Source organism: Serinus canaria, chromosome 2 (genome assembly GCF_022539315.1).
Source record: "Serinus canaria isolate serCan28SL12 chromosome 2, serCan2020, whole genome shotgun sequence".
Taxonomy (NCBI): domain Eukaryota; kingdom Metazoa; phylum Chordata; class Aves; order Passeriformes; family Fringillidae; genus Serinus; species Serinus canaria.
The window spans coordinates 145,204,216-145,216,671 of record NC_066315.1 but is presented as its reverse complement, the minus strand read 5'-3'; positions in this window follow the sequence as shown (position 1 = coordinate 145,216,671).

Sequence of the window (12,456 nt, the reverse complement as noted above, 5' to 3'; positions counted from 1 at the left end):
GACCATGTAATGTCTTTACTAAGCCCCCTAGGGGCCCATTACAGTAATACTAAAGACATTAGTGATGTCTACAGTGGTATAAAGATACCTGCAGAAGACATTAAAGTGTCATATGGGAATCCTTCAGCTTTTTCTGGGCAGATTGGTGTATCCCTAAAGCAGGATGCTCTACCACCCACTGATTGTAATGAGGATCTCAAGGGCAAGAGGTAAAAATTGGAGCATAAAGATTTATCACGTGGCTTCTGCCTCCACCAATTCAGCACAATGAGCTGTCTGATCCTAATTTGACTTGCCTCCTTTGTACTGACAAAGCCTCATGCCCCATGTTAGCCTTCACTTTGCACAGATGAAAAAAAGATAAATACATTTCTAAAAACTGGAAACCTTAAAAATAGAGGCCAGTGAGTAGGCCTGTGTTTGTACAGCACCTAATATAATGGAATGGACAATGGATATATGCCCAGAAATCCTACATTTTGTCACAAGAGAAATAATAACTTTTATTACAGTTAATTTGTGCTTTGTTTTACAATCATTATCTACTTTGCTCATAGCATCAGTCAAGTAACCTTTTCCACAGTAGAGAAGGATCAACAGAGTAAAATAACAACAGCTGCCAATTTAAGGTTATTTCCACCCATGAACTTCTGTTCACACTGTACTTTTCACACATTCTTTTTCTAGGATGGAAAGCAAAAAACTAAAATAAATTATACCTCCTTTGTTTCCATATATTGAGATGTGTATTTGCCAGCACTAAGATAGTGATTTAATCAGCCCAGAGGGTTCCCAAGAAGCTTGGTAAGAAAGGAAAGCAGCCCAGAACAAGTGAATAACTGCTACCAAATGAACGACTCTCAATGGGAGCTGGGAAAAAAGCCTCAGCTTTTGAAATTCCACTCAGACTAGTGAGAAATTGTCAGAAAAAACAGATACTTACTGTTCTTGACCAATATTCACTTTTTTGATATATGCTGGTGTCCTGGTTTTGGGACAAATTTGGAAAGAACTTCCAAAGCGATGTTTTCCCAAAGGGCAAAATTCAGCAGTCCTTCCCCCTCACGTGTTTGGGAGATAAGCCTCCTTCGAGAAAAGTGGAAAAAACTGTTTATTTAACAAGCAAAGTACTCACAAACATGGAATAATTATAATACTAAACAATGGAACCTCTCATTGTTCTGAAGAGATGGCAAATTCAGTGAGAGTCCTTTTCGTGGGCTGCAGCTCAGCTCAGGCTCTTATCAGTCGATCTGGCTGGAAAATGCCACAGCCCAGGCCCCAATGGGTCACGGGTGTGAGCTCCCAGTGTTTTTCTGGGTTTTTGGTCCAGACCAAGGCTGATCAGTTCCAGAGAAAAAGAAAAACCACAGTTTGGGGAACTTCTCTGCCTCAGCTAGCTAAAAAAAAAAACAACTAAAAGCAAAGGAGAGCTCTCTTCCACTGCCCATGCTGCAGACAGCACATATCAGGAGCAGGATGCGGGGAATGAGTGCACGTTCTGCAAGCAAACTGTGTGCTTCTTCTCCTCCCCCTAGCCTTCAGAACCAGTATTAAAGGTGCAGAACTTATTTCTGGGCTAAACAGAGAAATGGGGTTATAATTCAGCATCATAAAGTCATCCCAGGACAGCTGGTAATAATGCAGAGAAATACTTTTGAAAATCTGGAAATCTCTTTGCAAAGAGTAATTCCAATAATCCAAAAACATATTTCACATTTCTGGGATTCCATATTGTGGTAGATCATATAAAAGTAGTCTTTCCTCCACCACAACACAGAAAATATCTCCTTACCTCATGTACCCAAAGGATTAGAGTAAACAAAAAAAATCCTGAAGAAGTAAAGTAACACAGGAGAATTATCTCATTTCTCAAAGACAGTCACTACCTCTCTGCTTTTCCCAGTTTACCAAAGATTTATAACTGGTTCCAATCTTGACAGCATTTGGGAACATAATAACTCCCTAATATCCACCTTAATCACAAGTCTGCAAGATGCAAAAAAAAAAAAAAATTAAAAAAAAATTTAGGTGTAATTTCTGTTTTAATATTAAAAATGGGTCTAGGTAATGATTTTACCATTGTTGAAGAATATTTTATATTCAAAGAAGTGACTATTTTTTCTCTTTTCTTTCCCTCTCTCTTTCTTTTTTATTATTTAATTAGTTATTGCTGTATTCCACTGAAACACATACATTTCACTAAAATTATTGGTGGGAAGGTGAAATCCAGGGAGAAATCTCTGTATGCTGAAGCTACATCTACATCAATAACCTATGTGTACCCTGAAGCATTCCCAGACACTGAGGTAAGCTGGCAAGGAGTCCTGCATCCATGCTAATGACCTGTCAGTCACCCAAAAGAGCTCAACACTTGAAACCTGCCTGCTGGGATCCCTGGAATAGTCTAATTGCTAAATCTCATCCAGGAACCCTTTGGGATTGTGCTGCAGCACTGGCCAAAATCACAGCATAAAACACTTCTGAAATATTACTAGTACAGGTAAGTGATTCTGAATTAAACCTGAATTAAAGCACCTGACACTTTGGGAGTAATCCAATCTCACTTTCTCTTGCCCCACCACACACAGAGAAAGGTCTGAAATAGCAGAGGAAGAAGCACCAAGTAAGAAGGGACACAGAACTGCCCTCAGTAACAGAGATCAACTGGTTACACCCATAAGAGCAGAGAAATCTCAGTGCAGTGCATAAGAACCATGAATGCTTGCATGCAGACCCTCTTGTTATGGCACTAGTGTGACCATAACCCCACACCATCATGGTAACAATTCTGGATAGGAACTTGTTGACATAAAACCACCTTCAGTTTCCTCCATAATTTTGCTGTTTGATGAATGTGTGTAATTACAGACCACAAAATTGCTTGCAATAATATCAAATGATCAACAAGAATCACATAAAAATCCATGGATTTATCTTCTTATTTCCAGGTGGCAACCTGTCTGGCAGAAACAAACTGCTCCTGGCATGGTTTGTATTTTGAATTGACTGAAACCTTCATTGCCAAAAGTTTCAGACTTGGAAGCCTAAACCTTAAGTTTCTAAATATGAATATAAATACCTACATTTAGAAATGTAAGAACTTAAACATTTATAAAATATAACTACAGGCAACTAGATATTTCTCATTGTTAAAGATGAGCAGAAATTAAAATAAATTCTAGCCTAAACTGAGATATTTTGAGTAACAATTCCAAGGCTGTCCTCTAGGAAGACGGATATGTTCTCAACAGAAATAGATACAAGCACTATATTGAGAATGGAATTTAATTAGACAATTACTCTAGCTCATTTATCATAAAATCCAGTATTAAAAAAAGTTGGTTAAAAAAAGAAATCTATACCAATCACCTCACAGAAATAGAAATTATTCTCCCTTCTTCTTCTAAAGTCTTCTAGATCATTATAACACCAACCAAAAGTCACTCAGAGTTGGTGCAAAATATCTTGTATGTTCTCTTTCTTTGCCTATTTATTTGACAAGTTCTTATATGGGATCCAAAAGTTTGGGTTTTTAAAAATATACTTATAATTAGCAATAATTTTTATCAGAGATAACTTGAAGGCTTTTAAAATTAATATTTATTTAATTTAAATGCAATTAAAGGCACATCATATTTACAGTAGTAGGTGCCTTAGACTCATTATTTTTTTGTTTTTCAGTGTGAATTTGACTCATATAATATCAGTGTCTGTGCTCTGTGAAGGGAGATGTTGCACTCTGTGTGCTTCAGTCTCTGAGAGCATCCTGGGAACGGTGTCTTTGTGCCCTTGCAGGGAATCACACCAGTAGAAGTATGAGAGAACTGAAGCAAAGCTGCTGCAAGATTCTGATACCAGCTTCTATGTGTGAGATTTGTCCCAGAAAATTAAAATGTTCTGTACAAGACAATTTTTATTATAGATCTGTTTAAAACTGTCAGAAAAGATTTGTTGCAGACTTTTTGATCTGCTTTAACTGAAGGATTCATATTATTGGAATATCAGATTTGACATTTCACATGATAATCCCCCAAGCTGACTTTGCATTATGTTGCTTGATCTGATATTGGAGTTTATTTTTTTTTTTTTGCTAACAATCTTATAAATATTTTCCCTTTTGATATCTATTCCTCCATTGCTGTGTTCTACCACACACCACACAAATCTGCAGATCAAAGTAAAACAATTGCTATATACAGTGTGACTCCTACCTTCTTTTACTGTTGCTGTCAACAGCAGAATTTTTCTTCAAAAATGATAAGAGAGTATAAAATATATACAAAGCAGCTTAATCTACAGCTGTTTACCATAAGTTTAACTGAGAAACTACTATTAATAATGAAAAGAATCATTATAGCTCTACTAGATTACTACAAATGAAATCAATAAACTCTATTTTTTCTATGGATTGAGATGATATTAGTGTGGGATGTTTAAAAACCATAATAATGATGCAAAAAGGTTATTTTTTTAAAATCTCGAACCCACGCTAAAAGCTGTCTGTTCCTTCCACTGAAGAAAGCCCATATATTTTCTTTCAAGGTAATGCCTGGCTACATTAGATTCGTTAAAGAACCAAGAGCAGTTCATCCCTGGAGGAAGGAAACTGAACAGCTGAGAAGTGTCCAAGAGAACTCAAGGACGATTTCAGATGCCCAGTAATTAATTGTTTCATGGAGGCTCAGATCTCATATAAAAGCTACAGTCCTTCCTTGAGTGTTCTAAAGTTTCCATAACTTGAAATTAGACAATACCATAGGTAAAAATATTTACAAATGTGCATTTTAGAATCCTTTTAAAGCACAGTCCTGGAAGAAGTCAGACCTCAGAGTGATGTAATTTAGAGTGCATGTAATGGAAGAAGTGCAGAAGAACTGGCAAGCATTTTTTTGACTGTATAGAAATACAAAGAACATTAAAAAAAAAAAAACAAACATAAGCCCCAACACACTAATTTTAGAGTACAGAAAACTGGGAGCTATGATTGGTTTGATCATTGCTGCAAGCACTCAGTTGAAAGGGAGGAAGCTTTTGGTGAATTTAAGCCCTGAAGGCAAGAAGAGAGAAGGTTGAGATAATTGTCTGCAGAAGAAAAAATCAAAGAAGGAAGTAAAAAAGAATATGAGATTCACAATTCTTAGAGCTGAAGCAAGCTCATGGTCATTGAGGAAGAGGAAACAAGGATAGAGAAAGTGATTTTTGTGAACAAATCAAGATTTTTATGGTGGGATAGTAATAATTAAATGAAAGCCATGTCTGGAGGATAACAGATTCTTCTCAAGAGATGACTCAATGTTGCAGGACAGATAAAACAATACAGAAACAGGCCAGTATAGCTGCAGCCTCTGAGTACTGTTAGCTGACTGTAAACACAAAGAAAAGAAATCTGAACACGTATTTTTTCTCTGCACCAAGAATTCCTGTGTACCAGACCCAGGGATCATTCAGCCAGTCCTTACACATCACCAACAATCCTGACATTAGGCACTTGGCTGACAGAAATCCATTTCTTTGATGCATTTGTGTGCCATCATTTAATATAATAGACCAAAGTTCATGTGTACTGTAGATAAATGTATAATGCTGAAATGGAACATAAGCATCTATTACTCACATACCACTTTAAAGAGAACATCAGGTTTCTCCTGCAAAGAAAGACAAAACACATTTTTTCACTGTGGACTGTAGGTTCTGGTTACACATCTTACGGTAAAGTCTTCACGTTTTCAAAAAAACTGTTTAATTAATATTAGAAAAAATCCTGAAGGTCACATGCACCCTTACAAGTACTTAAAAATCAACAAAGGATGAAGGATTTCCCCAGAAATACTGATAATTCTTGTGATGTTTTGAGATAAGGAAACTCTTGTTTGGTAGACGAAGGAATGAGAGATGTCTTGAAATCTTGTTTACTATGGGGTAGAATGGGGCAGTTGCAATGATTTCCCATTTCAGTTCTAATACATAAACGACCACAGAGAATTTATTTGCATAACTTGGTTCAGAATTATTTAACTTAATTTATATCCGAAACTTGACTGTTTTCTTTTTTTTTCCCTGCTTTTTATAACAAGAAAGGAATTGTGCATTTCCTATGAAATGAAAAATGCAGTCCTTGCTCTCCTCTATTTCTAACACCATTTCTTTGAAGAGCTTGTGCAGGGGAATCTGTTAATTGAAAACACTGACAGGATCCCCAGAAGGCAAAAAAATCCAACTGAAAATTAGTCCAAAGTTTTACTGAAATATCAGAAGTTCTCAAAACTAATTAACTTCTCTTTGTTGAATGCATGCTAATGGAATAAAACTGTTCCATTCACTACATCAACATAGCTGAATAGTTTTCTAATAGATTTTTTCCTCAGTAAGCGTTATCTCATGAATATCTTGCCAGCCTCACTCTGCCTGAATAGAGGTTCAGACCTGTAGCAGAAGTTAGGAATTTATTAATTGAAAAATATAAATAAATAAAAGATTCCCATCAAGATGTGCATGGTCTTCTGTCTACCTTCTATTGGTTTCCTTTTTTCTCTTTTTCTCCCTTTTTTTTTTCTTTTTTTTTTCTTTTTTTTTTTCATTCTGAGCAGGGGACAGGTGTTTGTGTTTTTGAAGGACTGAAGGTCATTGGTAGCAAACAGCTCAGTTTGAAAAGCAGCTGCTTAGGAGGTGCTGACAGCACGAGTCCTCTTGTACTCGGGCAGTGAGGAGCTTACGGCTGCACAAAATCTGAGCTGCAGGGCTCTCGCTGGGCACAGTGCTGAGCTCGGGCCCGGAGCATAAATTAGCATCTGTAATAGACTCAAGTCACCCCAAATTAAACCAATTGTCAGATGAATTGGTAATTTTGAAGTCAACATAGGGAATTTTTTGCATTTATTCTCTTATGTGAGCAGTTTTGGTATGATTTCAGGATTTTTTTTTTTTTTTAAGGTTTTCTAGGCGTTTGTTTTTTGGGTTTTTTTTAATCTTATACCTCAAGAGACATTTCTTGCTGTTCATACTGCTGACTAGCTCAAGCATAGCTCTGAGATGATCCCAAACATCCTGCAGACCTGCTGCCAATGGTCCTAAATTCCCCAAACTCAGGTCAGACTCAGCCAAACCCCCACAAAGCCTGGGTCGTGTACAGGCATACAATTACCTGGGCTGACCTTCTCTGGAAAGCTCTCAGATGTAGCCCCCAGGAGTGATTTTTGGTACAAGTTTCAGCATTCCTGATGTATCCAAAGCGTCAGGCTCAGTTTGGGGAGCACAAAGACCCACTTTATACCTGACAGAGCAGTGCTGAGTAACAGTCAGTGGCCATGTAAAATATTCTGAGCCACACTGCTTCATCCCCTAAAGAGAATTTGGAGGAATATTTTGTGTCTGGTTCCAACAGAGCCCTAGGCCATTTAATCATATCCATCATTGTCTGGAAAAGATTGTATTACTGACACACAAAGTAAACATCCATCAGTTTAACCCAGGGATCCAGTGAATTCAAACCATTTATGAAAGGTATTGTATTTGCAGCTGAAATCAAATAATTGATCTCTGTCTAGGTTTACATCTGTTTCACCTTTCATGAAGTTCATCCCACAATAAAACCAGTTCATTCACCAAGTGAGGATTATTGAAATATTGCTTTGGGTATTACATAAATCATTTGCATTTCATAAGTACAATGCTCTTGTCCTTCCAGTGCAATTCTCTCTTTTATATGTTTATCATGCTGCAGAACAGTTCATGGCAAAAGTATTTCATTAGCCTGACTTCACTGAACTTCAACCTTTCTTCCCATAAAATATGAGCTGAAATTACAAACGTGACCATTTTCAGCTGGGGGTGAGGGGGAAAGGAATGCAAACCACACAACAAACCAAACCAAAACCAAAACAAAAATATAAATACCAAAACAAACAAACAAACAAAACCCAAAAAACCCCCAAAACAACACAAACCCCACACTTAACAGTAAAAAAATTGCCCAAACTAAAATTCCTTAAACATTTGAGCAGCCTGTTTTTTGCAATCCTCCCACTGAAAATAATTTAGGATTAGTTGTTGGCTAACAATAATTCTTAAAATACATTAAGATGACCTGGATGTTGTTCAGGTCTGTAGTGTAATTTGAGTGTCTGCCTGTCCACAGGTGCTTTCTGAGGATAACTTGGAGCTGGAATGGACCCAGCGTGGGTGAACTCATGGTTTTAGCAGTAGTAAATCCAGGAGCAACCACAGCCTGTGTGCCAAGCATGCAGAGCCGCTCAGAAAATTCTCCATCAGACAAAAGACTGAACAATCCAAAGATGGGAGTGACTCATCTGAAGTTATATGGCAAAGATAAAAGTAAAGGTCTTTTTAATCTCCTTTCTCCGGTCACCAAGCCCCACTGCCCTTCTCATTGAAGTTGTATTCTGGTCTTTGGATTTGATAATGTCCTTTCAGAACAAAGGATGATGTCAGCTGATTAATGGTGCAGACAGAAGATTGCAAGATCACCCAGGGTTAATATGATAAACAATTAGGGAACTTAGGATGCAGCAGAAATCATATTGTCTGACAACTCTTTCATCATTACAGTGGTGAAAGCCTGAAACAAGCTCCCTACAAACACATGGTCTGCCTTAGCATCACTAATAATTCACATCTCAGTGCTGTCAGAGATAAATTTTGCTGATCTCAAGGCCACTGAAATAATCCTGAACCAATAGTTACAGCCATCAGTAAGAGAGATAGAGTGACAGAGGAGAAGAGAGAAGCTCTTAGCTTGTGTTTGCCACCAAAGCCCTCTGGAACTTTTAGTTAAGTCGGTAATGAAAGAAACTTCTGACTACATTGCCCACAAAAAATGGGCACAGTGATTCCAATCACTGCATATTGGGCACCCTAAAAGAGTTTTGTTAGAGACACTGGGAGTCCACAGATGTTAATTAATTTAATATGACTGAAAATCAATCCAGCCAAAAAAAAAAGGGATGTGAGCATTTGTTCAATTCAGGCTGTTTCTTCCTCTCAAGCCAGATTTTGAAGGAGGCAGGAACAGCCCAAAGGCCTGTCAATACACATATGAAAGGAGAACTGGAGAATGGGAACAGTCAGGAAAAGGCTTTAGGGGTGCAACATGGAGTAAATTGGCAAATGGAAAAAGGAACTGAATGGACTTTACAGAAATGGGTACAAAGATATTCACAGAAAACAGCTGTAGACTGGGGCAGTGGCACAGGAATTCACAGCATCAGCACCTCTGTGCTCCATGCACATTAAATCCAGTAAGGCAGTGACAATAATTGTCCACTTTTCGGGGGGTGCTGTCTTACAGAATCTCTATTGACCTCTGAATTTAGGTTAACAACGCTGAGCAAATCTATGTTAAAAATAAGATGATGTGAGTAAAAGAGAATGAGAAACAGCTTTCTCAGGAAACTGACAGAAGAAAATGCTGACCAGGTTTAGTTAGCTTAACTAAAATCTTTTCTTTTAGGTATTTAATCTTAAACAATTTGTTAAATTCAAGATTCAAAAAAAAAAAGTCTTCAAATGATGAAGTTAAAAGAATTATTTGGTATTTGTGGAATTTTTTTTTTTAAGCTGGAAAAAGGTTTTTATCAGGAGTGGTGTGATGGGCCCAGCCTTATTTATTAATAAATTATTTAATTATTTGGAAAATTCACCATGTCAAAATCCATAGAAGACAAAATCCAGGCAAAAGGAGGCAGTGGTATCATGGCAAACCTACAAGGAACAGAATAAATTCAGAAAAAGCCCACATTTTAAAAGCCTGAATTACTGTGAACATCCTGACATGAATCTGAAGTAAACACGAACTACAAAGTCTGCTAATTTCAGAAAATATTATTTAAATAGACTTACTGGGAAAAAAAACCGTACTAAAATAAAACTAAACCTTATTTCTTTCTATCAGTTCCCTATTAGATCCAAACAGATATTCAGCCAGCTGATGTGGGCCTCAAAGTGTCATTCTCATTTCTACAATAGTGAAGATTGTAAAAAGGGCTCCCTGATAGTAGCTCCAAGTTTATTTTTATTATTATTTTATTTTAGTTTTTATTGTATTTTTATTATTATTATTGATATTTAACCAGAGAGTGATGAGAAAAGTTTTTAGCAAGATGGCAAAATTTCATTCTAGAAAAGTGTTGATTATCTGTTAAATTTGGAATAAATATGTGCACATTGATTGCACACATATAAAAATGTCAGATGGATTTTTTTTCAACAGGAAAATACTAAAATGTAAAAAAATAATTTTTAAACATGTTATTAATAAAAGGAAGTGTAAGTCTGGAAAAAGCTAGTCAAAATTTTGGTGCCTGTTTCACAGAGTGAATAATATAATTGCAATCATCATCATCATCATCATTGTGCCATTTACTTTAAAGAAAATGGATGGCTTGCTGTCAGGCTCTACTCAAACACTTCTATGATAATGGTAAAAAGTTATGACAAGAGAGATCCTTTGGTTTAAAAAATTAATTGTTTCAGACAAGCTGTCAAGTTGTTAACACTAACAGGCCTTAAATGTAAAAATTTATATACCCAGAGACCAAGATTCACACTTGATTGTACCTGACTAAGAAGTTTTCAATTCTGTAATGATTTTTGGCACTAGAAATATGCCTGCAAGGTTCAAACACTTTACAGAAAAATTGCCTGGCAGATTCTCTGCAGCCTTGTTTGATTACAAGATCAGAGTGAATTGACTGGAGGTGTTAGCAGCAGTTTTAAGTCCTTGTTTTAGAAATTTCAAGAAAATACTGTAAAAGACCATGAAAACTAATGAGCAAGTGGTAAAATGTCACTGACATCTTTCTTTATCCTAGATGTTGTCTGGGTCCTAAAGGCCACTCTGTTTGAGACCTTACTGAGCTTTGGGAGTTGAAGTTTCACCCAAAAAAAAAAAAAAAAAAAAAAAAAAAAAAAAAGAAAAACAAAATCCTGCACCCAAAAAACTGAAGCAGCTTTACTTTTTCTCAAATATAAAAAAAAGGAAAGAATTTATCAAGAGACAGTGTGATACTTAAAGCTGAGGATACAAATAGATGATGATCTGTTCTAGGCTTTACTTCATCTATTTCAGAACTGGAACAAAGCGATTTTAGCTGCAGAAGTTTTGCTTTTGAAATCTGTCCTCCTTTCTCTGCTTTTTCTGATGCCAGCTGAGATTTGAAGAAGTAGCTCCAAATAACTGTGGGAAACGCTGCTGTTGAAGCATACTGAGACTACACAGAAATAATGGAAAGGAATCCTGATAATCTGTCTTGCTGCACCCTCCTCTCATGGAGCTGTAGAGAGTGGTAAGTTTTCCTCTGAGCATCCCTTTCTCCAGGCTAAGCCCACCCAGTTCTCTCAGCAGCTCCTCATCAGACTTGTGATCCAAACCCTTCCCCAGCTCTGTTCCCTTCCCTAGACATGCTCCAGTCCCTCAATGTCTTCCTTGTACTGAGGGAATAGGGGCAGTGTAGGGACAGAATGAATGAACACTTGCTCAGGGTAGGAATTGTCTCCTTTGCCTCACAGCCAGTGGTGTACCCACCTACCCAGGTGTGCTGGGGAAAGAGACAAACAACCCAAACCAACACTGCACAACTTGACACCAAGGCTGAAGATAACTCCTTTAATTCAATGTCCCTCTCTTTAGCCCAATAAAATAGATTTCACCAAAAGATTTGGTGTGATTTTCATATAACCTAAGTCTTAAGAACAAGACCTATTTTTTTAATATAAGGCTTAAAGAAAATGTTTATATGAAGGCTATTAAAATAAAAATAAAAACAACTTTACAGGAAAATTTCTCCAAACATCAGTAACATATGCTTTTTCTAATAACCTTTATTTTAAAACACTCTCGTTGACCTAAAATTTTAACAAAGCACTTTTACAGCAAGGTAAAGATAAATATTGTTAAAAGTATCTAATTAAAAAAGCAAAGAGATATCCTGACTTTTTATATAACGCAAGCTTCCAGAACTGTATCAGGGCTTAACAATAGTACACCATAATTCATATGGTGCAGTCTAGGACCATGATCCACTCAAGAGAAGAAGCATGCAGAAGAGATACAAGAATTCACCTGAAGCTCTTCATCAGTACAAACACAGGGAATTGGTAGCAAACCAAAACAAAGCATCTGGTATAAATTCTGCAGCTGGAAACTGAGTCACAACCATGTTATAACGTATTTTTGATAGAAGTAGATGGGAAAATGTTGGGGTTTGACTGAGCTTGTAAGGAATCAAGGGCATGTTAGATGTGCTCTGCTTTGAACAACCCCCAGGCTACCTGGACAGAATCTGTCCCTGAGCCCACAGAGGTCACCCAAAGTGACACAGGACCTGGGAAAAGCCCTGGCTGTGAATATAAACTTACAGCTTTTCCTTTCTTCTCCTACATGAGAATTCCCCGTGACCACAAAATTGATAAGGATAAAAGATTGCTGCCACCTCAGCA